The sequence below is a fragment of the Protopterus annectens genome, chromosome 13.part0, assembly GCF_019279795.1.
Source record: "Protopterus annectens isolate FY-2018-M chromosome 13.part0, PAN1.0, whole genome shotgun sequence".
NCBI classification, from domain to species: domain Eukaryota; kingdom Metazoa; phylum Chordata; order Ceratodontiformes; family Protopteridae; genus Protopterus; species Protopterus annectens.
This window is the reverse complement of record NC_056747.1, coordinates 680,280,958-680,308,739: the sequence shown is the minus strand read 5'-3', so window position 1 is coordinate 680,308,739 and position 27,782 is coordinate 680,280,958.

Sequence of the window (27,782 nt, the reverse complement as noted above, 5' to 3'; positions counted from 1 at the left end):
CTAGCTGCCACTTGTGTGGTTCCAGAAGATTTCTGCTTAAGTTGTTTGCCAGAGAGTTTAGAGAGCCTGGCAGGAATTGTGCTAGCAGGTGTAGTTGCATGGCTGAGGCTGTGTGCCAAAGGGTCAGGGTGAGCCTGCACAGAGGATATGAGTGAGTCCCTCCCTGCTTGTTGATATACCAAATCACAGTGGTGTTGTCTGTTTTGATCAGTAGAGGCCCTGGGGAGAGTAGTGGTCTGAAGGCTATCAGAGCTTGCTGAACAGCTAACATCTCTTTTTGGCTGATGAGCCGATGTAAATTTGGTTTGGGCTCCATTGGCCCTGAATGCACCTGCCGTCAAGGTGTGCACCCCTGGCATAGTCTGATGCATCTGTGGTGAGGGTCTGGGTGGTGTGGGGTTGTGAGAAGGGTAGTCCCTTGTTGTGGTTGCATGCTGCTGCCCACCAAAGGAAATCTTTCCTTAAGCAAGGTATCATTGGTATAAGAGTTTCTAGGTCTTGACAGTGTTGACACCAAAGGCTTTTTAAGTACCATTGTAGTTTCCTCATATGCAGTCTGGCATATGGAATGAGTAGAATACAAGAAGCCATGAACCCCAGAGCTTGCAGGATTTTCCTTGTGGATAATTGGGGACTGGTGGCTAGTTGAGAGAAGTAGGTTGTCAGGTAGGTTTGTTTTTCTGGTGTAAGGAATGCCATCTGGGATGCCGTGTCCAGGCTTGCTCCCAGGAATACAATTTTTTTGTGTGGGTACTAGTTTGGATTTATTTTCATTGATAGTATACCCCAGGAAGGTCAGTAGGTCCTTTACAAAGGTCAGGTGCTTTAGCAGCTTTTCCTGTCTGCCTGAATCAGGAAGTCATCGAAGTATGGGTAGATTTGAATATTTCTTTGTCTGCAAAAAGCAATGGCGGGAGCCAAGCATTTCGTGAAAACTCTGGGAGCAATGGATAAGCCAAAGGGAAGCGCAGAGAACTGAAAGTGCAATGATCCCACTCTGAAACAGAGATATTTCCTGCAAGATTCCCTGATTGGGATGTGCAGGTAGGCCTCTTTTAGGTCTAGGGTGGCTAACCAAGCATCTTTGGAGAGCATCGGTAGAAGTTGCTGGAGGGTGAGCATTTTGAATTTTGGTATCAGCAGGAAAGTGTTTAGAATGGATAGATCAAGGATGGGGCACCAGATGCCCTCTTTTCTGGGTACCAGGAAGAGTCTGGAATAGAAACCTTGGCCTACCTGTTCTGCAGAAACATGCTCTATTGTCCTCATCGAGAGCAGGGAAAGGACTTGCTTTTTGGCCTCTGTCCACTGGTTTGGGGGAAGATCTGGAAACCCTTTTGGGGTTGGTAGAGTGTGGAAATAAAATTGTATCCCTGGAACACTATATTTAGGACCCAGTGGTCTTTGGTAATGGTGGCCCAGGTGCTTGCATGGAATGAGAGTTTTCCTTTAGGAGCAAGAGCAGGGGGCAGAGAGAGGGGGTGGGAGCATGAAGTCATTGTGAGTTCTTACCATGATGGGGTGGGATTAGCACTCCCTGGTTTTGAAGAGGAGGAACTCCATTGCTTAGATCTCTGCATTCCCTGGAGCTGCTGTCTGGGGGGCCTGCTTCCCCAGGGTCTGGGCTGAGCTGACCTGGAGGGGGCAGGAAATGACCAGTGCTTGGAGGGGCAATGCCTACTGAACCTCGGTGATTGGATCTGCATGAAGTCTTTAACTGTATGCATAGATTTAGCTTTTTCTTCCATCTTTTTTAAGACCTCCTCTGCCTTGGTGCCAAATAAGTTGTCTTTGTGCAGTGGTGCGTCCAATAATTTAAATTTGACATGGTCTGGCAAGGGCTGTTCCTTTAGCCAAGCATGTCTTCTAAGGGCAGAACCAGTGACTGCTGCCCTGCAAGATGCTTGTAGGGCATCAAAACTAAATTGTAAGGTGTGCTTAGTTACTTGACTTGCAGGAAATTAAGATATTTTTTTTTTGAGGAATTCCATGGTATGTTGCTGATATCTCAGCATATGGAACTGACAATTTAGTGCTCTAATAGCAAGAGTAGCAGAAGTGCATACTTTTTTACCCCATCTGTCTAATGCTCAGGAATCCCTATCTGAGGGGGTGGGATTCTTAGCGGAAGTTGCTTTAATTCCTTTAGGTCCTTGGGAGATAACCTTGGGGTCAACAGTAGGATTTTTTGAATAGAAATTTGTGCGAGTCAGAGAAGTATAGTGCCTGTCTTGTTACCTGGGAGCAGGAGGGAGGGTGTCAGGAGTCAAACTGGATTCCATAAAAGCATCATCCACAACATCCAGGACAGGAGGAATGGCCAGAGGTCTGTGCTGTGGAAGATCTCAAATTCCCTGAGTCTCTTTTTTCACTGAGGGTAGTCCTGACATTCCCATTGGTAATGTTTCCTTAAGGTATGTAGGGTTTCCCCAAAGGAGAAGCCCTCAGGTGGAGAGGCTGAAGGGATGAATTCCTCTGCATCAGAATCCTCATAAGCTGAGAGGGGTTGCATATCTTCATAATCAGATGCATCAGAGTCATCGGACTCCTGTTCAGATAAAACTACTGGGGACAAATCTCTTTTTCTTTTGGAAGGGGTAGCCTGGCTTCCCCTGATAAGCATTATAAGATCTTCACCATTTTAAGCATCTGAGACTGAGGCAAGGAAGCAGGTGCCTGAGATTGAGTCGTCAGTTTCTTGGGTGTGGCTTGTAACCTGGGCCTTAGAAACCCGGTAGTTTTTGAAAGAACGTTAGATGCAAAAGAAATCATTGGTCTGTGTCGAGAATCGGTAGTGCGAAGTACTTCCTCAGAAGCCAGTGCCTGCTCAGCAGCTTCAAACCCATCAAAGGTAGAGACATCTGCAGGATCCTTAGTCAATGAAGAGTCTCACGGCATAGTGGACTCCAAAAGGGTCTCAGTTGCGGCCTGCAAATCCACAGAAGCAAGCATCAAGGGCTATGAAAGCGCTTCACTGAGGACCGGAGAACTGGCAACTAGCTTAATGGAAGCCTCGGTGGCAGTTTTGGACCTGTGTGGTATGTCTTTATCTTTACGTTTTTTCAGAAGATCTGCTGTCGGATATCTTACTGAAGCCATATCGGAATTCGAGGACTGAGAATGAAAATATCTAGCTTCAATATGGGCCCGACGACATATAGTTTTGGCGTTGAACAGAGCACAAAAGCGGCAGTGGGGGACGTCGTGGTCTGGTCCTAAGCAAGTGACGCAAAAATACTAAGCCTCTGGTATTTGGGCCGACTGAGGGCAGGGATAACCCAAATGTGATGACTGCAACAGTGAAACACGAAGAACATCCTCACAATGAAACAACCAAATTCAGACCATACTACCATCTATACTCTACTTAATGTCCTCCCCCTCCTTGGCCACTCTAGCCTTAGTCTGAACACCTAACCAATGAAGAAGAGTGCGTGTGTGTGTGTGTGTGTCTGTGTGTTTTCCCTGATTAGTCCGGCCTGCTATTCAGGGCATCTACCAGAAAAAGCTACAATGGGCTACTGAATCTAGATCCATCCACAGCTGATTATTGGCTCCAAATAGATGCATTGCACTTATGCAATACACTTCTACTTATAAAGCTGCATATTATTTGCTGAGTTCTTGCATTCTGTTGTACAAGTGCTTTTGATTTTTTTTGCCTGAGTTTTTGTACTTCTGTTTTGTTTACTGTTTTAACTTGGTTATTTACTGCACAGTGTGACCTCTTACAATGATTCTTCATTAAGATGATTTTGGTCAGCAGTCTAGTGGCAGTACAGGGTAGTCAGATCTCATCTGATCTACAAATCACTGTTTGATACCTAAAAGTGTGTTTCTGATTGGCAAGAGGGACAGTTTGTTTTTGGACCATCTGTGCCTGTGTGTAGTTGCCACATTTGTATGATGCTGCTCATTGTCCAGTGGTGGTTAGTAGTGTCCTGTACAGACACAAGCACCTAGAACTGAAATTTTCCATATAAAACTATCCCTGAAATGTCTTTTGTATGTGGTTGCAGAAACAGCAACTAGTTTGTGCATTGAGGAGCACTTCCACTACGAGTTTAGTTTTAGATAGTCTTGTAATCTTACAGCAGCCAAGCTAGCCAACTGTAAACCCATTTAGTACCAACTCCTTGTAGATCACATATTACGGATCTGTAACAATGGATATGCACTTTCCTACTTGCTCTGTAGCCAGCTTAGTGGATATGGGCATACTGATGTAATGTAGCAATTGTCTTATGTTCACAACCACCTAATTTCTTAAACAAACTGTGACAGATGTAGTTATATAATGTCACTGGAGGCAAGTCTCTCATATGAAACTATTATGCTACACAGGTTGTCAGAAACCCATGCACTACACCCACCACACACAGTATGGACCAGGCACATCAACCCCTGTATGCTGAGGATCCTCAATCACAAATACCTCCCAGATGATGCAGTCACAGTAGGTATCCTCAACAACCTTAAAAGTACTCTACCAAAACACCCACTATGACACACACAGCCACATTCCATGGGGTCTCAACTTCTAAGTCCATAAGGTATACCAGCACACAATCCAACCCAATATTTTGGTCATAGGAGACTCCACTGTGATACAAAGAGATGTCCCACTCACCAGGCTGGCCAAGGAGAGAGTCACTCTCGGCTGCCTGTCAGGTACCAGGACCCACTAGGTCTCTAACACACTCAGGTGGTTGAGCTGCAAGCACCTGTATTACTCAGTCATAGTTCATGTGGATGTAAATGACCTGAGATGTACCTCCTTGGATTATATGAAGAGAGACATAATGGAGGTCTTGGACTGTGTGTTCCAGGTTAGTATGTGCCCAGCACTGAACCGCATTCTACTTTCTCCAAGGAGTATGCCCACAATATAAAAAGAAAATAATGTACTTTAATAAGGGGCTTAGATTTTGGTGCCATTTGAAGGGGATACAATATTTGTCAGCCTGGGAGAATATTGCTGGCAAATTATGCTGATTTGCCAAGGATAGTCTGTAACTATCCCTCTGTGCTTTCAAATATTAAGCTATAACTTTCTCTACCCTCATAGTGCCTTTTTTAGGCATTGACAACTTGTAAACTTTCCAGTATAGCAGAACCAACCCAAGAAAATCTGAAGATGTTACTGCTCAATGCCAGGAGTCTAAATGAGAAGCTCCCCTCTCTGCAAGCTCTCCTTACCCTGGAGAATGTAGATGTCTTTACAGTTACTCAGATATGGTTTAAAACCTTGGAGGATATCCTGGAAGTGCAGGGGCATAATGCTTTCCTCATGTTTAGAACAGTTACTGCACAGAAAGGAAAAAAGGTGGAGATGTCTCAATTTTCATCAAAATCTAACACTCCTCAAAACTTGGAAAACAGTATGATGCTCTTGATCTTCTCAATGGACAAAGTCCCATACCAGATCCTTGCAAGCTATATGTCCCTTTCTGTGACCAAGGAAACTCATAGCTCTTACTTAAATGTACTGGAGACACTCTCCATTCAACCCAACAACATATTCATGGGTGACTAACTACCCCTTTACAAACTGGGAATCATACACAACCATAAATATGCAGGCCCAAAGATTCCTGCATTTTGTTAACACAAACTCCCTGGATCAGATAGGCCATATATTAACTAGTGGCACAAACATCCTTGACTTAGTCCTCACAAACATGTGAGAATGGACAAGGGTTGGCCATCTACAGACAAGGGTAACTGTAGACCAATAAGTCTGGTTAGTCTCATATGCAAGGCCATGGAAATAATAAACAATGACATAGGAAACCTTCAGTCACTGGATCCAACCCAGTGGTTTCATCTAGGGCAGTTCATGCCTATCCAATCCAGTGGACTTCTTTGAGAAGGTCACCAAAGCAATGGACAAGGCAAAAGCAGTACGTACTGCCTACCCTGACATGGCCAAAGTTTTTGATACAATACCCCACTCTGGCATTATTGACAAAGTCATGAAATTAGGTGTAAACTCCTATGTCACATGCTCAATTGCCAACTAGTTCACAGACAGGATCCAAGAAGGAAGGATAGGGGAGTCTACTTTAGCAAAGAAACCAGTCACTAGAAAAGTTCCTCAGGGCACAGTACCGGGGCCACTCTTTCTTGGCATCTATTTCTCTGAAGTCAAACCAACATCAAAACCATCTGACTGGCAAGGTTTGCAGATTATTTGCAAACTGGGTACAGTCCTGGAATCCCCCCAGTGATATAAATCACCTCCAAGAAGGCCTGATACAGACAAATAACAGGTGCAAGAGCCACACTCTAAAACACAATGCCAAGGAACTGCATAATAGTATCCTTTGGGAAGATGGCAATGCATGGAAACTACCACATTGACTATACACCCCTGTGAGTAGACCTAGTATTCAGGGATTTGGGAATGCATGTAGACAGCAAACTGGCCTTTGATCATCACATGTTAATGATAGAAAGGAAATCATTCGATGTTACATGACTTATAAGTAAGGTTATGGCATCTAGGCCCAAAAGTCATTGCTCCACTGTACTCAGCCCTCACCAGACCAGTCACTAAGTACAACACCCCCTTTGATATTTACATGACCATTCATGTGCTTCAGCTGGAGCTTCCAGAGAGGTTCCACACAAAAAGAATACAGATCATAAACAAGATGTCCTACACAGACTGCCTCAAAGCCCTGTCCCTGTACTCGGTATCCTACAGACTGCTGAGAGGTGATCTATGCCAGGCCTTCAAAGCATTCTCTGAACTCACTCTGAGAGATGTGTTGTACATGTAGAAAACAATTTACATCAGAATTAGTCTATCTAGGAACCTAAACATCCCCTGCAACATAAATAGAACATGCAAGAGGGACAGGTATGTATCTCACAGACTGCTCCTCTGTAAGAAGTTTCCCATCCATGTCAAGCAGAATGGATGAGGAATCAGAAATTTACTACTGGTCTGGCACCTATTACTCTAATAGATAGAGGTAGCCTGTAAATCCTTGATCACCTGTGCCCAAGTCTATATATAACCCATCAAACAACCCTCAAGGATCAACCTACCAGATACATTTGGGAAGCAAGGCTAGGCTTGAAAAGGTCCTCAAGGGTTGTTAGCTTTGTAATCACCTATAAAAATATGAAAACTGTATCATACTGTTGCACCAAACAGTAATATGATGTGTTTTATTTGCCAGCCTCTAGAGAAATAGCAAGAAAAATACCAGAGACAGGGTTTGTTATCACATTGTGGACTGATTTTTCACACCATCAGGAATCTGGCACAAACAATTCCTGTAGTTGTATGTCTGACAAAGAAGCTTAAAAAAAATTCAATAGTGGCCAGATTGGCATAGTTTTTTGGTTCCTTGTAGCTGACCAACAGCTGTCCTCAGATGCTCTCGTCATTCACCGGGTCTACTCAGCATTTCTTCCCACCTTTTGACTTACTCTGACACATGCTAGGAGCTGCTGAGGAGATTGAGGCTGCTGATGCAGGGTCATGCTTCTTGCCAAGGAGTATCTTCTCTTATGCCCTGACTTCCCCTTTCATGCAACCATTGGACATCCATTGATGGACAAGCAATGTAGACATGCTGGCATATCTTTTTGTCTCTGTGGCAACTCAGCCAATGTCACCTACCTATTCTGTTTCCAGACAATACGTGCCAGTGTGTCCCTGGTGACTGCTAAGGATCAACTGCAAAATGTGCCCAAATTAATGCCCTCCCTCCCAGATGGGTATACCCATCCTTTCCTACCAGTACCTCAGACACCCAAAATGCTAACTGAACCTGGATCATCTGGGCCATAGTCAAGGCTTTATCCTTCTGTGGCACAGCACTGGATGGCTAAATTAGTATAGTCTGGGGGTGTGCACTTTTGGTCCCTGGGGTTATGTTGCCCTCACTGTGGTTGTACTATCCTGTTAATTTTGCAGTGATAGTTTGGCTTTTAAATTTATATATTACCTCTTCTACTCTTTTCTCCTGCTCACAGAGATGTTCTAGGAGCTTCAACATGCCATCGTGCTTAGCATGGCACCTCATGCTACCGTCTAGCTTTCATGATAAGGATGCAAGACCATATTTGGTAGTTTTGCATTTGTATGACTTTTATATGTCTATGTTATATTTTACATTATATCAGATTTTTCATTATATTGGTGCTGAGGAAAACACTAGACACTTACTTACATGCTCCATAATGTTTACCCGCATCTTTCTCTTATCTGATCCCATTCCAGGCACAAGGATTCTGGGCTGTTTCAGATCTTGTCAAAAGCTTTTCACAAGCCAGACACACTAATACCTAACAACTACCTCAGCTTGCCAAATGTCATGTTGAGATAAGTTGGTTTCACTTCTGTACTACCTAGTAACTACCCCAGCTTGCCAAATGCCATATTGTGGTAAGTTGGGCTCACTTCCACAAGACCTAGTAACTACCCCAGCTTGCCAAGTGCCCTATTAAAGTAAGTTGGGCTCACTTCCACAAGACCTAGTAACTACCCCAGCTTGCCAAATATCTGCTTGAGGTAAGCTGGATCCACTTCCTTATCCATCTACCTATACAGCACTGTATTACAATATCACTGCACAACCAAGTAAGCCAATGTGTGTTAAATATCTTTTCTTCTTTTTTTTTTCAGATTATGCCAATAAAAAATAAATGTCTGTCTTCTATGATATCCTTTTGCTGCAAATGTTTACTACTTTAAGATAGAAAGCAAAAAAAATGCATTTTTTTCTCAGTGTCACACAAAATCAGTAGACCGGCAGGAGTTTTAATATCTGATGTTCTGTTCCTGCTATTTTAAAATTAATCTTGCTTGTTAAATTTATGCATATATGAGTGCAGACAGAACTGTCTGAGTGCAAAAATAATACTTTCCTTTCTGGACCCCAAAGTAATTTTCACAGTTTCTGGGAACAATAAGGTTATCGTAGTTAGTCCTCTCTCCTTGTCAGGAACAATTCTACAAATCATGATTTGACAAACACAGCCCATAAACCCCCCCCCATGGCAAAATTCATACTGCATGTAATGGAGTCAGATCTTGCATGAATCCCAGTGCACTGCCCTCCTCCCATAATTAACTCAGATGAGGCTTGCACATCTCAAAGACAAGGATACACTACATCACAGGGATATTTATTTATTTATTTTAATTCGTTAACCAGGGTAGAGCACTGATCACAGCTGACTAATTTCACTCTCAGCCCAGGCAACAGCGAATACAGTAGTTATACAGTTTTAAGTACAAAGAGTTAGAAAGCATAAAGGTAAATACAGTAAGAATGTAGCAAACACATACATTTACAGTTATTGACAGCAGAATATTGAGATATGTAGTTATAGTCATTTATGTACAATAATTGGTATGAGCATGGCTAAGTTCAGGGTTAGGTGGGGATAGAAGGAGAAAGGTAAATAGACATCAGAGACAAACACTACATCTCAGTGACAGAGCTACTACAGTTCTAAGACTGGAAAACAGTATATCTTGGATACAAGGGAAATGCTAAGTATGAGAGACTAATCTAATAGATAACAAATTAATTGCATCTTGGAAGCATGTCTCAGAGACAAGGAATTACTACATCTCAAAAACACATCCCAGACGCAGGGAACTACTACATATCAGAGACATGATAATACATCTCAGAGTCAGGGAAATACTATATCTTAGCGACACTTCTCGGAGTGAGGGTAGTACTGCATCTCAGAGACAGGGAAATACTACATCTTAGCGACACTTCTCAGAGAGAGGGAAGTACTGCATCTCAGAGACAGGGAAATACTACATCTTAGCGACACTTCTCAAGAGAGGGAAGTACTGCATCTCAGAGACACACATCAGAGACAGGGAAATACATCTCAGAGTTGAGGAAATACTACATCTTAGCGACACTTCTTGGAGAGGGGAGTACTGGTCTCAGAAACAGGGAAATACTACATCTTAGCGACACTTCTTGGAGAGGGGAGTACTGCTCTCAGAAACAGGGAAATACTACATCTTAGCGACACTTCTCGGAGAGAGGGAAGTATTGCATCTCAGAGACAAGGAAATACTATATCTTAGCGACACTTCACAGAGAGAGGGAAGTATTGCATCTCAGAGACAGGGAAATCTACATTAGTCTGGCACTGCCTAACCAGTTTCCTTTCTGTGGACTGTACAGACCACCAATGGATGCAAGACCACAGATTAGCAAAAAGACCATGATACAATGATATGTACCATGACACGTATTTTCTGCTTGCATGTGCATTTACTGATGATGAACATTCAAGACTCTGAGATTACAAATGTGTTGATAACCAAACGGATATTATGACATTTATGTGGCCAATATCATGTGTTTCTGACACTTTTAAAATATCCATATATGTAAACCATCATTGCATGACATGTATGCATACTGTTATTTTAAATAATACTCTAAAATTTGCAGGTGCTTCATACTACTGACCTGTCCTCATTCTTCTACTGGAGATTATTTTTCTACATTATTAGTATTCAAACCTAGTAAATAGTTTCTATTTCCTCACAGTGTATAACTACCAAACACTGTAAAAATCGTCTGAACTAATTTCTTTATGTTGTTAAATAAATTACAAATGGATGCACACTACATTGTGGCAGCTAAACTTCAGATTGTAGGAAAACAGGCTCCAAAAGGCCAAGTACTCATGGTCCAGTATAAAACAGACAGCTCGGGTCTGCTTTAAGACACTTACTGAATGGATGTTTATTTATATAGGAATTTATAATATTTCTGACATTTCAGAACAAACAGAAGAATGTATGTGATACTGACAAAAGTAACATTTGTGATTAAACTGCTAAAATGAATATATCTTCTCTAAAAGTTAAACTATCATGTTCATACCTCTCACTGCTTCAGACATTCTGTGCTCTGCGTTCAGTTTCAAGCATTCTGCATTATTTCTTTATTATATTTTAAGACACAAAACTAAGAGTTCAAAACAACATAGAGGGCATTCAGGTTTTTCTGATTTACTGTTTAAATAACTATTATTTTTCAATCAGAATTTAAAAAACTTGTACAAAGGCCAGTTAGAATAACACCTTTTATGCAATAAGTGTAGTAATTCTTGGAGGGAGACAGTTGATTAAAGAAAGCTTCCCCTTTAATTAGTAATAGTGCACAGAAAGGCAGCATTGTTGAAGCTTAAAGGAGAACCGTACCCACAGACTCAAAAAACATGTTTATTTCATCATGGTTTGGTGTTTCCTACATTTTAACACCACTCTGGGACTATTTACAGGTTTTTAAATATTTTTATACATAATTTCTGAGTCTGACCACATGGTGTCTGGCATCTTGAAATAATTCTAATTGTTTAGTCTGCCTCTAGGTATCCCACAATAGAGTGCTTGTATGTAAAAAATTACATCATACAGACCCCTTTCTTCCTAAAGCTCCTGTTACTGCATTGATTTTACATGCATACACTGCTGTCTTTCATTCAGTTAGTTTTAAGTACCATTTCATGCCATTCAATGACTACTTAAAACACAAACAGTGCAAATGGCACAGAACATACTTTCAAAGTGCTTTTTACTGTTGCTACTTTTTACAGTGGCTAAACTGCAGTCTTTTGTGAAGCCTAAATTGTATTACTTTGACTCATCTCCCATACCCCTTCACACCTCACTTCCCTAGCTGTCAAAGTGTTAAGGGTAATTTGAGCTGTTACTAGCTATGATTGGCAGCTCACAGCAGGAGACTTGAAAAGTGTACTGTTTCCTTGTTCTAACCTTTACTTTCTGTATGGGTATGGGGAAGGGTCAGGGAGCTGTGACATCACAGCATGGGTGGGTTTTTAGGATGGTAGTGCTGATGTCAGTTTGGGGAGGGAAATGGCCAGAAATCTACCTGAATTTAGTGGCCTTGATGACATCACTGACATGGAAACTGCAGCAAGCTTTTTCAGGGCAGGACAAATGTTTTTTGAAAGTGAAACCACCACAGTACAGTAAGGTACTGTTCTAGTGGAGAGAAGCAGTCAATTTAAAATATTTTAAATGCTGTATTGTTGTTTATTCATAGCAGGGACAGTAAACAGGAAGAAAAAAAGACAGAGACGTTGAGCATTTAATAACTGAATCCCATTGCTGTCCTTCAACTTAAAAAGGAATGATCCAAACCTTCGCTACAGAAATAAGACAAGTGTCAAAAGTTTGATGATTCATGCTTTTAGGAGATCATGTTTCTATATTTCAAGAAGTGTTATCTCCTCCAAGAACAGTACAGTGTGATGGGGAAATCCCTGTCATTACACTGAGACCATCTATTTCTTCTCAAATTCTCAAACATTTTTCTTTTGCAATGGCATTCCTTAGTTTCTGGCTACCCTTACAGTTTCAAGAGTAAAAGATATATATGAGAGATATATCATCTATCTACAGATACATACATACTCTCAATGAGAGCACACACACACACATATATATATATATATATATATATATATATATAGGACACGCACACACAAATATATATATATATATATATATATAGAGAGAGAGAGAGAGAGAGAGATAAAGAGGCATATACACACACACACACACACATACTTATATATATATATATATATATATATATATATACATATATATATATATATATATACATATATATATATATATATATACATATATATATATATATATATATATATACATATATATATATATATATATATATATATATATATATATATATATATATATAGGATCTGTACTGATCTCCGAAGACAAAATCACCAAAACTAATTTCGGTTTGGCATACTTGCTCGAAAGTGCTTTTCACCGAAGAAGCACTTTCGCATAAGTATGCCTTTTTGCGAGACCGCACTATGGTGTGGATAAGGGAACATTCCCTTTTCCTCACTGTAGCGCGGTCCCGGAGTGAGAATATTGAAGTAGGTGGGTGTGGGGGGTGCAGGGGAGCAAAGCCCCCCTGCATAAATGTAGATTTCTTTTTTTTTTTAACATATATTAACAAAAACGCTTTTTCGGTGAAAGCACTTTCGTTATTATATGTTCGATGACTATGGATTCGGGACTTTGCACATTTCTGCATAATTCCTAGATCTATATATATATATATATATATATATATATATATATATATATATATATATATATATATGAAGGCAGTCAGGAAAGGACGTTAAGTATGCATGGCTAGGCTTAAAAAGGGCCTTGTGGTCCTTAGCCTAGTACACACCTGTGAACCTATGCACCTATTCATTACTTATCTCATAACCCCTTACCTCCCTATGTATTACACCTTATGTTTTAAAAGTGCAGGTGAGTACTAGTAATTATATACAAGCATTAGAACAGACATAAATATATTTGGTGGGATTCAGAAACAGCACACAGCATTATGCAAAATAGCATGGTGTGCAGAAAAGGGGCCATTCAGAGACACAAGTAGCGCAACAGCACTAAATGGAGAATTTATGGTGTGCAAGTTATGCAAATGACTGCATAATGGCACACAAATGACTGTCAACATAATGAGACTCGTGTATGCAAATGATGAAATCAAACACTGCAGAGTAATTCAGAGGCACATAAATTTAACACAACAAACTGTACTTCTATTCTAAACAGCAACATCACTCGATGTTAGGATTATCAGCAGACTTAGCTGAGAGTATGTTTTGGTGGCTTCCTTCAGACCCAGTGCCACAATGTTGTTCACCGTCACAAACAAGCTTACCAGATGCTGACATACTATCACCTCCATCACCTTGGCATTTTTGACTGCTGCTGCTGTGTAGAAAATATCATATGAGAGTTAGCAGACATGTGGCACCCAGATATGGAATCAAGGTGTATGTGTGCTTGTGTGTGTGGATTGTCTATCCCACGTTAAGATGTTTATGTGCATCAGCCTCATGAACCCTTCAGCAGTACTTTGACAGGATGCTTAGGCATCTAGAGCTGCAGGCATGGTTTCCTTGGGCACCAGAGGAGAGAACCACCATGATCTGAGCATTCTACAATTCACCCATTTCCCTCTGATCCTGAGGTACAAAGATGATATCCACATTGTTATCAAATTGTCACCCAATCCACATGGCATCCAGTAAATCAAACAGAAGGGCTTCCACTCATTCAATTGTCAGGTGGTGTGCAATGCAGATGGTATTATATGCAATGTCTAATGTTAACGTCATATTTCTATTTGTATGCTTGTAAATAACACGTCATGCAGTTGTTGAAATTGTTATTGTCACAACTGTGGGACTTTTCTCCACAGGCCTTCATTGAAAATGTGCCTCTTTTTGTGGGCTCAGTTGACCTTTTCGAGTTAACAAAAGGATGTAAATAAATAATACACCACTGCCTAGTACTCTGAGAATTAAACTAGTTAGACCTACCACATCACCTAGCTCTTTCTCAGCTAACTACAATATAAAGACTGCTCTATAGCCAGAAAATTTCCCAGCCCTTAACAACTTAATACATCAACACTCCCAGAATAGAATTTTATACTCCTAAGAAAAAAAGGCTAATCATTATAGATGACTCTTTATATTCAAATAGTGCAGCTAAACTGCAGAACCACATCCTACTACCACTGAATTCAATTCAGAATGTAAATTCATTTAAAAAGTAACTAAAACTTCACTTATCAAACCAATGTATCTGCTCTTGTATATCTGCAGGATAAATGTTACTATAATCTTCAGCTTGGCATATCGTCAAATCATTTCAACACTCAGAATCCTATGCCCCACAAGCAATCTTCACCAATACCTAAACAGTTTTACTAGCATCTCTGACCATATACATAACTTTGCACCACTGCTTCCCACCCAGACTTTATGCATTTTTATGTATGCAATTACTGAATGTTTGTTTAAAACTGTTTGTAAAATGTTGAAGCTTTTCTCCCCAGGCATCAACTGAAAGGGTTTTTTTTTTACTAAACCAGACAAACCCTGTAAATAAAAGCAATACAAAATAAAATAAATAACTATATAAATAAATCCTTAATCTCGGCCTTTAGTCACATGTGGTGTATATAAGTGGCCATTGAAATAATAAATCTAGTTCTCATTACTGTGTTAATCTGCTTTCACACTGTGTACTGGGAAACATTCATATAGTGAATGCTGATACCACTTGGGGGGGGGGTCACAAAAACTGACTAATAGCTCTTTGCTTGGATTCTTCTTTCCTTCTTGGTCTTTTTTTTTTCTTTTATCCACAATTCTGAGATAATTTCCTCAACTTCAAACCAGAGAGATACCAAATCGAGGAATTACCCAGAACTACTGAGAGTCCCGACTGACCCTGTTAAAGTGCTGCATGTCACAGGTAGTGCAGAAAAAGAGGTATATGTGTGTGCTACAATACTGTACTATTATACAATTATGTATGTATGTATATATGTACACAGGAATGTTTTGTAAAATGGGCTAACCCTACTGAACAGAACCTACTTTCAAAGGGAACACAGGCTAAAAAAGCTGATAGTGATTCCATACAATAAATTAATATAATTTAGAATGACTTTCAGTTATACATTACAACAGATATAATACAATACATGAAAATCTTAAGAAAATGACATACAGCAATGTGCTACATGAGCAGAGACAATCTCATCATCAATATGATGGCGTGTCACATTGGATCGAAGGAAAAGATTCAGGTATGGTAATCAAAGATGTTGCAATGAATTCAGTTATTTCATGTGTTGCAACTACAATAAACGCACTCTTCTGTTTTCAAACACAATAAGCTCAGATGTTGAAGTGAAACCAATTTTGCCTTGTGTGCAGCAATTACAGTCTTTACAAAGAGTCCGACAGCTTCACAAAAGAATGGTTACAGATGTTATACGCTATAAAGGAAAAAGTATCAAACAAACAAAATTGTGAAGTAGTGTATAGGACATCCTAATCAACAACAAATATATAGGGAAATACTCAAGTTAATCTAAACTTCAGGAGATCAACATTAAAAATACTGACCATAAAAGGTAAAAAGATTGACAACCTAGCACGCATGTTCTGAGATATGACCTCAGATCATACAAAAGAAAAATACTGTTTTTGCAACTGGACAAGCCCCCTTGCACCCCCAGCACCCCATGTTAATTACATATACCAAATCGAAAATCACACAATCCTTGGGGAAGTGGCATATTCTCCAACCCATGGATTGTAAGCCTCGCATACCCATTTACCATCTGCTTTGTCGACCAAAGTGTGTCAATAAAACATAACATTTGTAAGTTTATTCATTCACTCTGTTAAAGCTCTAGAGGTCTGTACACTTTACTCCCAAAAAATTAGATCCTGAGCTAAATGACAAAATCAAGTTAAGGCCTCACATTTTAAACACATGTTCATATCCCTGGAGCCATAAGGGTTACTAAAGAAATATCAGTTGCAAACTACTGAGCACCAATAAATCTTTACAGAGGTAGTGCTCACTAGACTCTCTGCTATAAAATGGATTTCATAACTCATAGTAAATGCAATAAATATTAATTTTGTAATATTTGTAATCAGCTTAGAATATCTCAGCAACCATTTAAGCTACACTCAAACTGTGAGCAGAATTTTGTTTACCCATCTGTCAGTTTTCATATAAAGCTAAGCATTTATGTCTGTGTTACTTTGTCATTGACTTACATAGAAAAATATGAAAAATGATGGTTATTTTCATAATTTATCACTTAAACAGTACTAGACAGAAGTCAAATATTAGTGCAAATGTGTTGCCCACCATGTAAGCTTTAATAGCAAATATTTCAATAGCTTGTAGGTAGCATGGTTTTGAAATTATTAAAGTATATATATATATATATATATATATATATATATATATATATATATATGGGTCTACTTCGAATAACCGAACCGCCACTTCACCGACACCCAGAAGATCGAGACGGAACGACCGAACAGGTAGGTGATCGAAAAGGCGATATTCCGACAGCAGAAAGACCGACAACGGCAACGTGTGAGCGCGATCCGGTAAGTGTGCAATAGTGACGGATTTAGGATTGGGGAGCGGACAGGTAAGTGTACGATAGTGAGGGATTTTAGGTTAGGGTGTGGGAAAGGTGAGTGTGCGGTAGTGTCGGACTTAGGGTTCCGGTAAGGTAAGTGTGTGATAGTGACGTAGTGTAGTGTAGGGAAGAGTTAAGTGTGTTAGGGTTAGTATGCGGGTGGAGTGAGTGTGCGTTAGTGACGGGCTTAATGTTTTAGGGTGGGTTAAGTGAGTTAGGGTTAGGGTGCGGGTTGGGTAAGTGTGCGGTAGTGTCGGACGTTAGGGTTTAGGTTAAGGTTAGTGGATATGTTATTGTGTGCAATGTGTAGTTTACATTTTTTGTGTCGGTGTAATGGTGTTCGGTTTTTTGAGTTGTTGGTGTTTGTCGGTGTTGTGTGTTTTCGGTTGTTTGGGGTCGGTAAATTGTGTGTCGGTGAATCAGAAGTTCGGTTATACAAAGTAGACCCATAGATATATATATATATATATATATATATATATATATATATATATATATATATATATATATGGGATTACATTACTGAATTACATTAACACACCACAATGTCTATGCCAAGTACGTCAGTCATAAAAGGTGAACAACAGAAATGCCAGCAGTCAACTGCACACATGCAAGTGAAATCCTTGCCACATGCAACCCCCCCCCCCGCACACAAAAAAATATCATTTTTGCAGGGGGAAGCCCCCCAGCACCCCCCACGTCTCATGGTAATTTTATATACCAACTCTGAGATCACACATTCCCCAGGGAAAGGGAATATTCTCAGGTATTGTTGAACTATCATACCCATTGACCATCTCCATATGTCGACTTTTTGTAGTCAATCAAATGGTCGTTGATACTGTGGTGTGTCATCATAATTCAGTGGACCTATATATATATATATATATATATATATATATATATATATATATATATATATATATATATATATATATATATATATATATATATATATATATATTGGATGATGCAGTGGTGCAGCGGTAGCATTGTCACCTCACAGCAAGAGGTTCTCTGGTTCAATTCTTGGCTAGGATGACTTCTGTGCACAGTCTGCATGTCCTCCCTGCGTTCGTGTGAGTTTCCTCCAGGTGCTCAGGTTTCCTCCCACATTACAAAGACATATACCTAGTGTATATTTCTTCCCGGGCCTCTGCTGAAAATTGGCTTCGTTCCAAGTCGGACATTCCCGTTTAATAAATGTTTAAAAAAAAAAAAATATATATATATATATATATATATATATATATATATATATACATATATATATTACATATCTGCATGTAATATGTATATATAGTTAGCATACATTTAGTCAATAAGTAGTTTCAAGTGCAGTTTTTTCTGCAGAATTTGTCAGTTGATGAATTTGCCATTTTTATGTTGTAGTCAAACTTGCATATTGTCAGCTATAACATAAAAGTTGATTTCTTTTTGATCATGGTTGTGCAATTGCATGGTTTCATAGATTCATAGCTATTCCAAGCCCTTAGAGTCACATCACCATTCTTGCCTTGTCAGTATCCTCCTTCAAGCAGCACCTCTCCTGAAACACCACGTGTCAATCTTGGAGTAAATTTGTGGATACATAGTCAGTCATGTAATTGATGTTTAAATGAAGATAGGGAGTCACACTGCTTAACATGCTGGATAAGTCTATTCCGGAGGTTTGGCAAGCACTAGGGTATAAAACCATTCCCACCATTGTGTTTTCTTTATCTGTTGGTGAATATTTACTTGAATCCATCAAGATTCAACCCTCTACCCCAATCCTAGGTGACTTTAACTACCCAACAATAGAGTGGAAGACCTATTCTAGCCCAAACATGAACATTCAGAGATTCCTCAATGTTGTCAATGCCAGTGCATTGGATCAGCTGGTCGACACCCCCACGAGAGGTGAAAATAACTTGGACCTGGTACTAACCAACATGTGTAGCCACTGTAGCACCCCTACAGTGTCATCCTCCTTGGTAAGATCTGACCACAAAGTTATCACTTTCGAAGTCACCATCTCCCTGACCCATCCCCCCCATCAGAGTCAAACAAAAAAAAAACTTTTCCAAAGCTGATTACAATCTCCTGAGAGCAGGTATACGGAGCTTTACGGCCACTGTCCCTTCAGTTGAAACTAGCACTAATGTCCAAGCCTACATCAAAAAAGTATATGAGCACCTATATAGCTGTATGGACTTAGCAATACCTGACAGGACCAAATTATCTTCCTCAAGGAAGAGTAAACCTGTCTGGTGGACAGCAGCAATAAACAAACTCTATAATAAAAGGAAAACATTGCTGTCCTGGACCAAGAAGGAGCTAATGCCAAGTTGGAAGCAATCTCTCCTTTGTCTGAACAAGCACATAAGGTCACTGGTGAAATCCTCTAAGGCTAACTTCAAGTCCTAATTGACAATATCCACTAAGGACTTCTTCACATACATCTGCAATCTCTAAGGTAACACCCAAATTTGCTCTGAATTGGTGGTCAAGAACACCACATACACAAAAGCTGTAAATATAGCCAGCCTGTTGGCAGACAGATTCAGTGAAAACTTCACCCCTCTGTCCCCCCATCAGTAAACCAGGACATCCCCAGCACCTGCCCCCTCACTTCATCAACAGGGATCTGGTCTTTAATGCCCTCTCAAAGGAAAAAAATACAGTCTCCATGGGGTCTGACAACATTCCTGGCTGTGCCACACCTGAACTCAGGCATAAGCTCTCCGCTCCATTAAGCACCCTATTCAACCAAAGTCTGAGCACCAGCTTCATTCCAGCCAAATGGAGGACAGCCACTATCATCCCTCTACACAAAGGTGGAGTGTCCACTGACCCAGGTAATTATAGGCCCATCAGCCTAACTAGCCTGATCTGCAAGGTCATGGAACACATTATCATGGACCTTATAAACAAGGGAATTGGCAACCTCCAAATGCTTGACCCCACAAAGTTTGGTTTGGTCAAAGGAAAATCATGCCTGTTAAACTTGGTCAACTTTTTTGAAACAGTCACCAAAGCCATGGACAAGGGGAAGATGGTGCATACCACCTACCTTTGACCTAGCAAAAGCCTTCAACACTATTCCCCACTCAGGCATAATAGATAAACTCTCCCAGCTAGGCATCAACCCGTATGTTACAAGACAGGTAGCTGACTGGCTCACTGATAGAACCCACTCAGTCAAAATAGTGGAAGCCACTTCTAGTAGTAGACCCATAATGAGTGGTGTGCCCCAAGGCTCAGTCTTGGGGCCTCTACTGTTTGGGATATACTTTTCTGAGGTGCACGTCAAAACCAATTGGTCGTAAGGGACATGGGCACCCAGGTTGATATCAACCTGACTTTTGACCAACACGTTGTCTCCATTGTATGGAAGGCTTTCTACATGTTCCACCTCATAAGTAAGGGTATTTCATCCAGGAACAAGAAGGTCATAAAATCCATGTACTCCTCCCTTATCAGACCACAATGCCCCCTTTGGCATGTACCTTGCCAGGCACATGCAGCAGCTGGAGCGACCACAGAGGTTCCTGACCAGGAAAATCCAGGGTCTCAAACATCTATCCTATACAAGAAGAAAACGGTAGGTGCCCAAAGCAAACTGATAATCCAAGCAAAACAGACACCAGGGATCCACAGGCACAAAACGTTTTTAATGACAGGAACCAGCACGAACATATACCAACGTACAGCACACCAAAGCACTCCAATACAATTAACGTTTCCTTAAAATCTCATTTTCGTCACCAACTTCTTCAGATAACAGTTAGTTTCCCATCATACCCCTAAACTTATAGGGCTACCATTTGATTGTCATCCAGTGAAATTGGATTTAGTTAAATGAATATTTAAAATTTATACATTGCAGATGTAAGTAGAATCAATATAAAAAATAATAAATAAGATGAAAAAGTTTGTTAGTGCTTATTTGAAAATTATCTACAATTAAATCATAGAGCATTAAATATATAAAACTAGTATAAATATAATAAAATATACATTTTATATAAAAATGGAAATAACACACATAATTAAAAATTGTGATGCGCATCCGCCCTCTACAGGTTAATATTAGAATGTGCCTGTTAATATTTACAAATCAATATTATAATGGAAAACCATCTCAATGAAATTTTAAAAAATGTATAAATGTATGAATAAATGAGAAACAATCAAATGATATTACATACAACCAAAAAACAGGTGTAGTTGTTCTTTATAACTTAGCAGATCTTAATTTAAGTACTGGACCCAGGGAAATCATATCATTCAAACCTGGGAACCTCGTAGATTCTAGTACAATTTGCCAAAACAATTCCCTGTATTCTACCCGTGTCTCCCACATTCCTCCCCTAGGGTCGATTTCCACCACTTCTAAAACAAAAAACTGGTATTTAGCTTTTGTACAAATACAAGAGTGTTTGTACAATGCATTACTATCTTTCTTGGTCCTAATGTCATAAAGATGTTCATAGATCCTTTGTTTCAACTTTCTCTCACTTTTGCCAATATAAAAAGACCCACATTCTTTACATATCGATAAATATATAATTCCTTTGGTATTAGAATTTACAAATATATTTAAGTAAAGTTTCTTTTTCCTTGCCTCTAGGTAGTAACTCTCACCAGTTTTTAAATGGGTGCAAAAATTGCATGTTCCACATTTGAACAGCCCTCTTTTATTTGAAAGCCTGTTGGTATCTAGTTTCATTGAACCCTTCTCTAATAAATTTTTTAGAATTTCATTGAGATGGTTTTCCATCATAATATTGATTTGTAAATATTAACAGGCGCATTCTAATATTAACCTGTAGAGGGCGGATGCGCATCACAATTTTTAATTATGTGTGTTATTTCCATTTTTATATAAAATGTATATTTTATTATATTTATACTAGTTTTATATATTTAATGCTCTATGATTTAATTGTAGCTAATTTTCAAACAAGCACTAACACACTTTTTCATCTTATTTATTATTTTTTATATTGATTCTACTTACATCTGCAATGTATAAATTTTAAATATTCATTTAACTAAATCCAATTTCATTGGATGACAATCAATTGGTAGCCCTATAAGTTTAGGGGTATGATGGGAAACTAACTGTTATCTGAAGAAGTTGGTGACGAAAACAAGATTTTAAGGAAACGTTAATTGTATTGGGAGTGCTTTGGTGTGCTGTACGTTGGTATATGTTCGTGCTGGTTCCTGTCATTAAAAACGTTTTGTGTCTGTGGATCCCTGGTGTCTGTTTTGCTTGGATTATCTATCCTATACAGATAGGCTAAAAGCCCTATCCCTCTACTCAGTCTCGTACAGACCGCTGAGAGGTGATCTGTGTCTGCCACACAAGGCCATCTCATACCCAGCCTTGATGGAGTTACTGCATATCTGTAAGTCAAACTCCACTCCCGCAACCCACATGCAAGGCCTCAACCTGATCTGTGATATTAATAGAACTTGCTGGTGGGATAGATGTGTCCTAAAGTCTCCCCCATCTGTGGAATAGACTACTTTTACATGTCAAGCAGAATACCTCACTAGCCCTCTTTAAGAGGAACCTGGATGAATGGATGAGAAACAGAAAATACATTCCTGCGATCCCACCTGTGTCCCTACTGGACAAGGGAAACAGGTGCTGATTTTGTGGGAACATGGGTGAAATTCTTTGCTAGGCTTATAAGGACCTCCAGGCCAATAGCCTAGTATCATCCTATGAACCTATGATTTAGGTCCCTGGTTCTAGTATTAGTGGAGATATTGGACTTCCAGAGAAACAGGAGGTCATGGACAACTGAATCTCTAATGGTGCTGTAAGTGATGCAAAGACATATCCCCCAAAACTCTACAAGACACTGAATAAAGGGATAGAGCTTCCAGCATCTCTTGACAGCTCAGGGACTTTAGGCCTGTGATCTTTTTGGTTAGGATCCTTTGGGGTCTTTCTAATTGTTTGGTATATATAATGAGATTTATCTATTTATTTTTGACCAGGATAGTTAACAAGGCAAGAAAAGCCCAGTTTCAGTGATGGCTCAAGAAGAAAAGCTCCAAACAATGAGAATAAATATACGTACAGTAATAAATCCAAACAAAATCTCCAAAGAGCAACTTTTAATAAACAAACTCATTCAGTAAGCGCTTTCATCTTGCAAAAGACTTCTTCAGACTGAATGGAAAGAGTACTTTTGGATTTTAAAGTTAAATGCAAGTCACCCTCCAGGACTTAATGACAAAGAAAATTTTAAAATATATTTGAAAAGAAAAAGGTTAAAATCCTGAACATGGTATTAATATATAAAAAATATTGTTTTTTTCCTTAAAGTGTTATTTGTTAGTGGTATTAGTACATTGAAAGTTATTTAATTGCACAAAGTGGTTGATGTTTTTGTAATTGAATAATTAACCAATCAGTGGTATTATAATGTGCATAAAAGCACTTAAGTTTTTTTCTTATTCAGTCTGAAGAAGTCCGCGGTGGTGGTGCTGCGGTAGCGTTGTCGCCTCACAGTAAGACGCTGACTGGTTTGACTCTCAGCTAGAGCGTCTTCTGCGTGGAGACATGCATGAATGGGCGTGCCTTCATCGAAGGTTGTGCGTTAGGGCTGGCAACTCAGCACGTAAAAATCAACTGCCAAGCATTAGTGGACCGGAGTTCCGCTGTGGTGGCCCCTAACCGGGAAAAGCCGAAAGACACAAGAAGAAGTCTGAAGAAGTCTTTTGCAAGACAAAAGCACTTACTGAATGAGTTTGTGTTACTCTGGTTTATTAAAAGCTGCTCTTTGGAGATTTCATTTGGATTTATTGCTGTGGTGTTGATTTAATGAATTTTCATTTCTTACAATACATACAGTAATATTCTAATATTCTAGAATATTCTATTCTAACTAATATTCTAACTGCCCTACTATCCTTCCTAGAAACTGTCAATCAAGCCCGAGATACTGGACTTCTTGTATCAACTATTCTGCTAGATCTTTCCAAAGCCTTTGACACCATCTCCCATAAACATCTTCTCTTCCATCTCTCCAACCTTAATCTCTCCCCAACACTCTATCCTGGTTCTCCAGTTACCTTTCAGACAGATCTCAGGCTGTCAGATGGAAAGCCTCCACCTCTTCCTTCTTACCCACAACTACCGGCGTTCCTCAGGGGTCCATCCTTGGCCCCCTGCTTTTCAACATCTTTATAAATAACCTTCACACTGCCCTCCCTGACACTACAGTCATTCAATACGCTGATGACTCCACCCTAGTTTGTTCTGCCTCCAACCCTTCTGAACTTCCGTCCAAAACTCAAAAAGCTTTCTCCACTACTGAAAAGTGGATGCACCAAAACCATCTCTCCCTTAACTCCAATAAATCTAAAATACTAATTTTCCTTCCTACCAAGGCGTCTTCCTTTAACAAAAACCTGTTCAATGTCCTAAGCCTAACTAACACTCCTATAGAAGTGGTCCCTTCCGCAAAACTCCTTGGCATAACCATTGATGAACAGCTCAAATTTGATCTCCACATTCAACAAAACATAAAGAAAACCCACCAAAAATTAGGTATGCTCTACAGGAATAATCAATTTCTTTCTAACTCCTCTAGGCATACCTTAGCCATCACCTACCTCGTCTCCTCTCTACTTTATGGTGCCTCACTTCTAACTAATCTTTCTGCTTCCAACACCTCAAAACTCGAAGCTTGCTATAATAAGATCTCTAAATTTGCCACCAAATCCAAAACCTGTACTCACCACTGCCATGTCCTACGATCTCTAAACTGGTTAGAACTCCCTAACTACCTTGACTATCTCCAACTAACTACCGCTCACAAATTAATATTTTATCCAGAAAAATGCCCTGCCTTATCCAACATCCTTCCCCCTTACATCCCTAACTGATCTCTGAGATCTGAACACCAAAACCTAATCTCCATTCACAAACCTAACCATCCCGCTGGCCAATTCCTACTCCTCTCTTGGTAGAAAATGGAACTCCCTCCCACCTTCTCTTAGGACCATCCCTAACTCTGACTCTTTCAAGACCCATCTTTTCTTACACTTATCCTCCAAATGGAAATGTCCTTGCTTTCACCCAATATAAATTCTAGAAACTTTCTCCACCTTGACCTCTATTCTCTAGCACCAATCTACGATATACTCTCTTAATTACATTCTATGTTCCCCCTATATGGTTATAGCTGACTTTCAGTTGACTAAGTATGTAAATACTGTACATATGTAGCAAAAAAAAAAAATTAACTTTTTTTTTCTTTCTTTGTAGACTCTGCATCTTGGACATTGTACTTTTTATGACTGTATTTTATGTAATCCTTATTGTATTGCCTACTACTGCACCTCACATATTCTTAACTGTTTGTGACATTGTATTATCATCCATTACTGTATGTAACCTTGATTGTACTGTCTTTGGAGCTTTCCTCCCCGGGCCTCCACTGAAAATGGGTACTTCTTGGCCCAGTGGACTTCCCCGGTAATCAAACGGAAATAAAATAAAATAAATAATAAATAATACATAGGGTTCTAAGGAAAACATTACAATAAAAAGAGACAATATATGATAATGGTCTAAATATACAGAGTTCTAATGAAATGCTACATTAAGAATTGAAACAGCATAGAGTAATGGCCTAATACATAAAGTTTTAAAGAAACATGATACTATAAACAACTCTGATGGCAGTATTCAGTTTATCTAACATTAAAATAATGTTAAGTTTGTATGTTACAGATGGGAAAAAGTGAGGTAGAGGAGGGGGAAATACAAGAAAAGTGGAAAGCAGAAGTGAGGAGGGATGAGAAGGAAAACTGAGAATTGAGGGAAATGGTGGAAAAAGTGAGAAATTTATAGAGAAATGGAGGTGAAATAGTACAACTGTGCAAGTGATTTGTGGTTTGTGCTTAATTTGTCCACAAGCCAAATAAATTATCCCAGTGAGGTACATGAGAACATCTAGTAGTCAGTCAGATGTTTTCAGGGAGCTGCAATTAATGAAGCTGTAGATAAAATTATGGGCTGTGACTGAGTGTACATTAGATGTTGTGGTAATTCTAACTAATTGTTTTAGGACGAGACAGTGGCAAGTCCTATCTGTTGAGTCCTATACAAGTTATTTAACTTTGCTGTGTGGTTTGCATATAGCAATGTGGGAATGGACAATGTTTCTTCTTGACGCATACATCAGGTATGGGTTTGACCAGTAAAGCAGTCACAGCTTTAGGAGTTTTTTTTTTTTTTTTTTTTTTTTTAATGATGATTTACTGTATGTTTTATCAAACTGATTTTTATCTACAGTTACGTCTATTAATTTTTTTGTTGATCACCTTTTCTATTTTATTTATGGATTTGAAATTTGTTTACCAGGAAGGTCCAACTGGGCATAGAACCTGTTTACAGCGGAGGCAGCGGAGGCCCAAGATGAAAAGCTCCACATATAAAATTTACAAGAAATATTAAATTATTTTTATATTGGTAAATCCACAAAAAAGGCGCTGAGGCTCTCAAACGAAACTCCTTCTTTATTCACAAATGAATGGTAAGCGCTTTCACCGGCTACAATACGCCAGCTTCTTCAGACCAAATTCAAACAGATTTAAAACAATCCCCATTCATTTTATATACTATAAAAGTACTCAATTAGTAAGCTAATTAATTAATGACCTTACAAGCTATCAAATTAAGGCTTTTCTTAAAAAAAGAGTACTTAAAAAAGCCATTATTTAAAAATATATATAGAATATTGAATGAACCAACTTCATAAGCCGAGTTATTGATTTTAAGTAAGTAATGTGCAAAATATGTGCAACATATATCTTATTGTCCATTTTATCCAAACATAAAATATCAAATATTGTATAAAAATTGTTTATATGTAATACATTTATTTATTTATACACATATAAAAATATATATAAAATTACCAGTTCCTACTAATAAGAATGGACAAATAAATAATATCCAAATGCCATATATATGTCCCAAAATTGCCCTTAAAAATCATCTATCCCTAGGCATAAATATGCCTATCACTATTAAACTATTATTCAGGTATAAAAACTTTTTTACCTACTATAAATTCATCTATTTAGAAGCCTTAATTTGATAGCTTGTAAGGTCATTAATTAATTAGCTTACTAACTGAGTACTTTTATAGTATATAAAATGAGTGGGGACTGTTTTAAATCTGTTTGAATTTGGTCTGAAGAAGCTGGCGTATTGTAGCCGGTGAAAGCGCTTACCATTCATTTGTGAATAAAGAAGGAGTTTCGTTTGAGAGCCTCAGCGCCTTTTTTGTGGATTTACCAGTTTATGTTTTTGTAATTATTTTTATATGCAATTCTAAGTATAACAAAAATCATGCACGACTGACAAAAGTACATACTTGTGACGTGTAGCACAAGTAGTTCAAAACAGGTAAAAAGTAAATAAAGAAAATATTAGCTCAGCGTTTGTCAAAATCTACTGCCAATCATTAGCGGACTGGAGTTCCGCTGTGGCGACCCCTATCCGGGAAAAGCCGAAAGACAATAACATTAGCATAGCTGATAGGTTTGGTAGAAATGGAAGAGTGAGTTGTAAAGGATGAAGTATAGCAGGCAGTCATGAGATTCAGCATGAAAGTCGTTTAAGGATGTTGAGATTTAGTAGGTAAATGTTGGTCATGGACAGAGTGATGGTGGAGAAAAAGTGAGAGA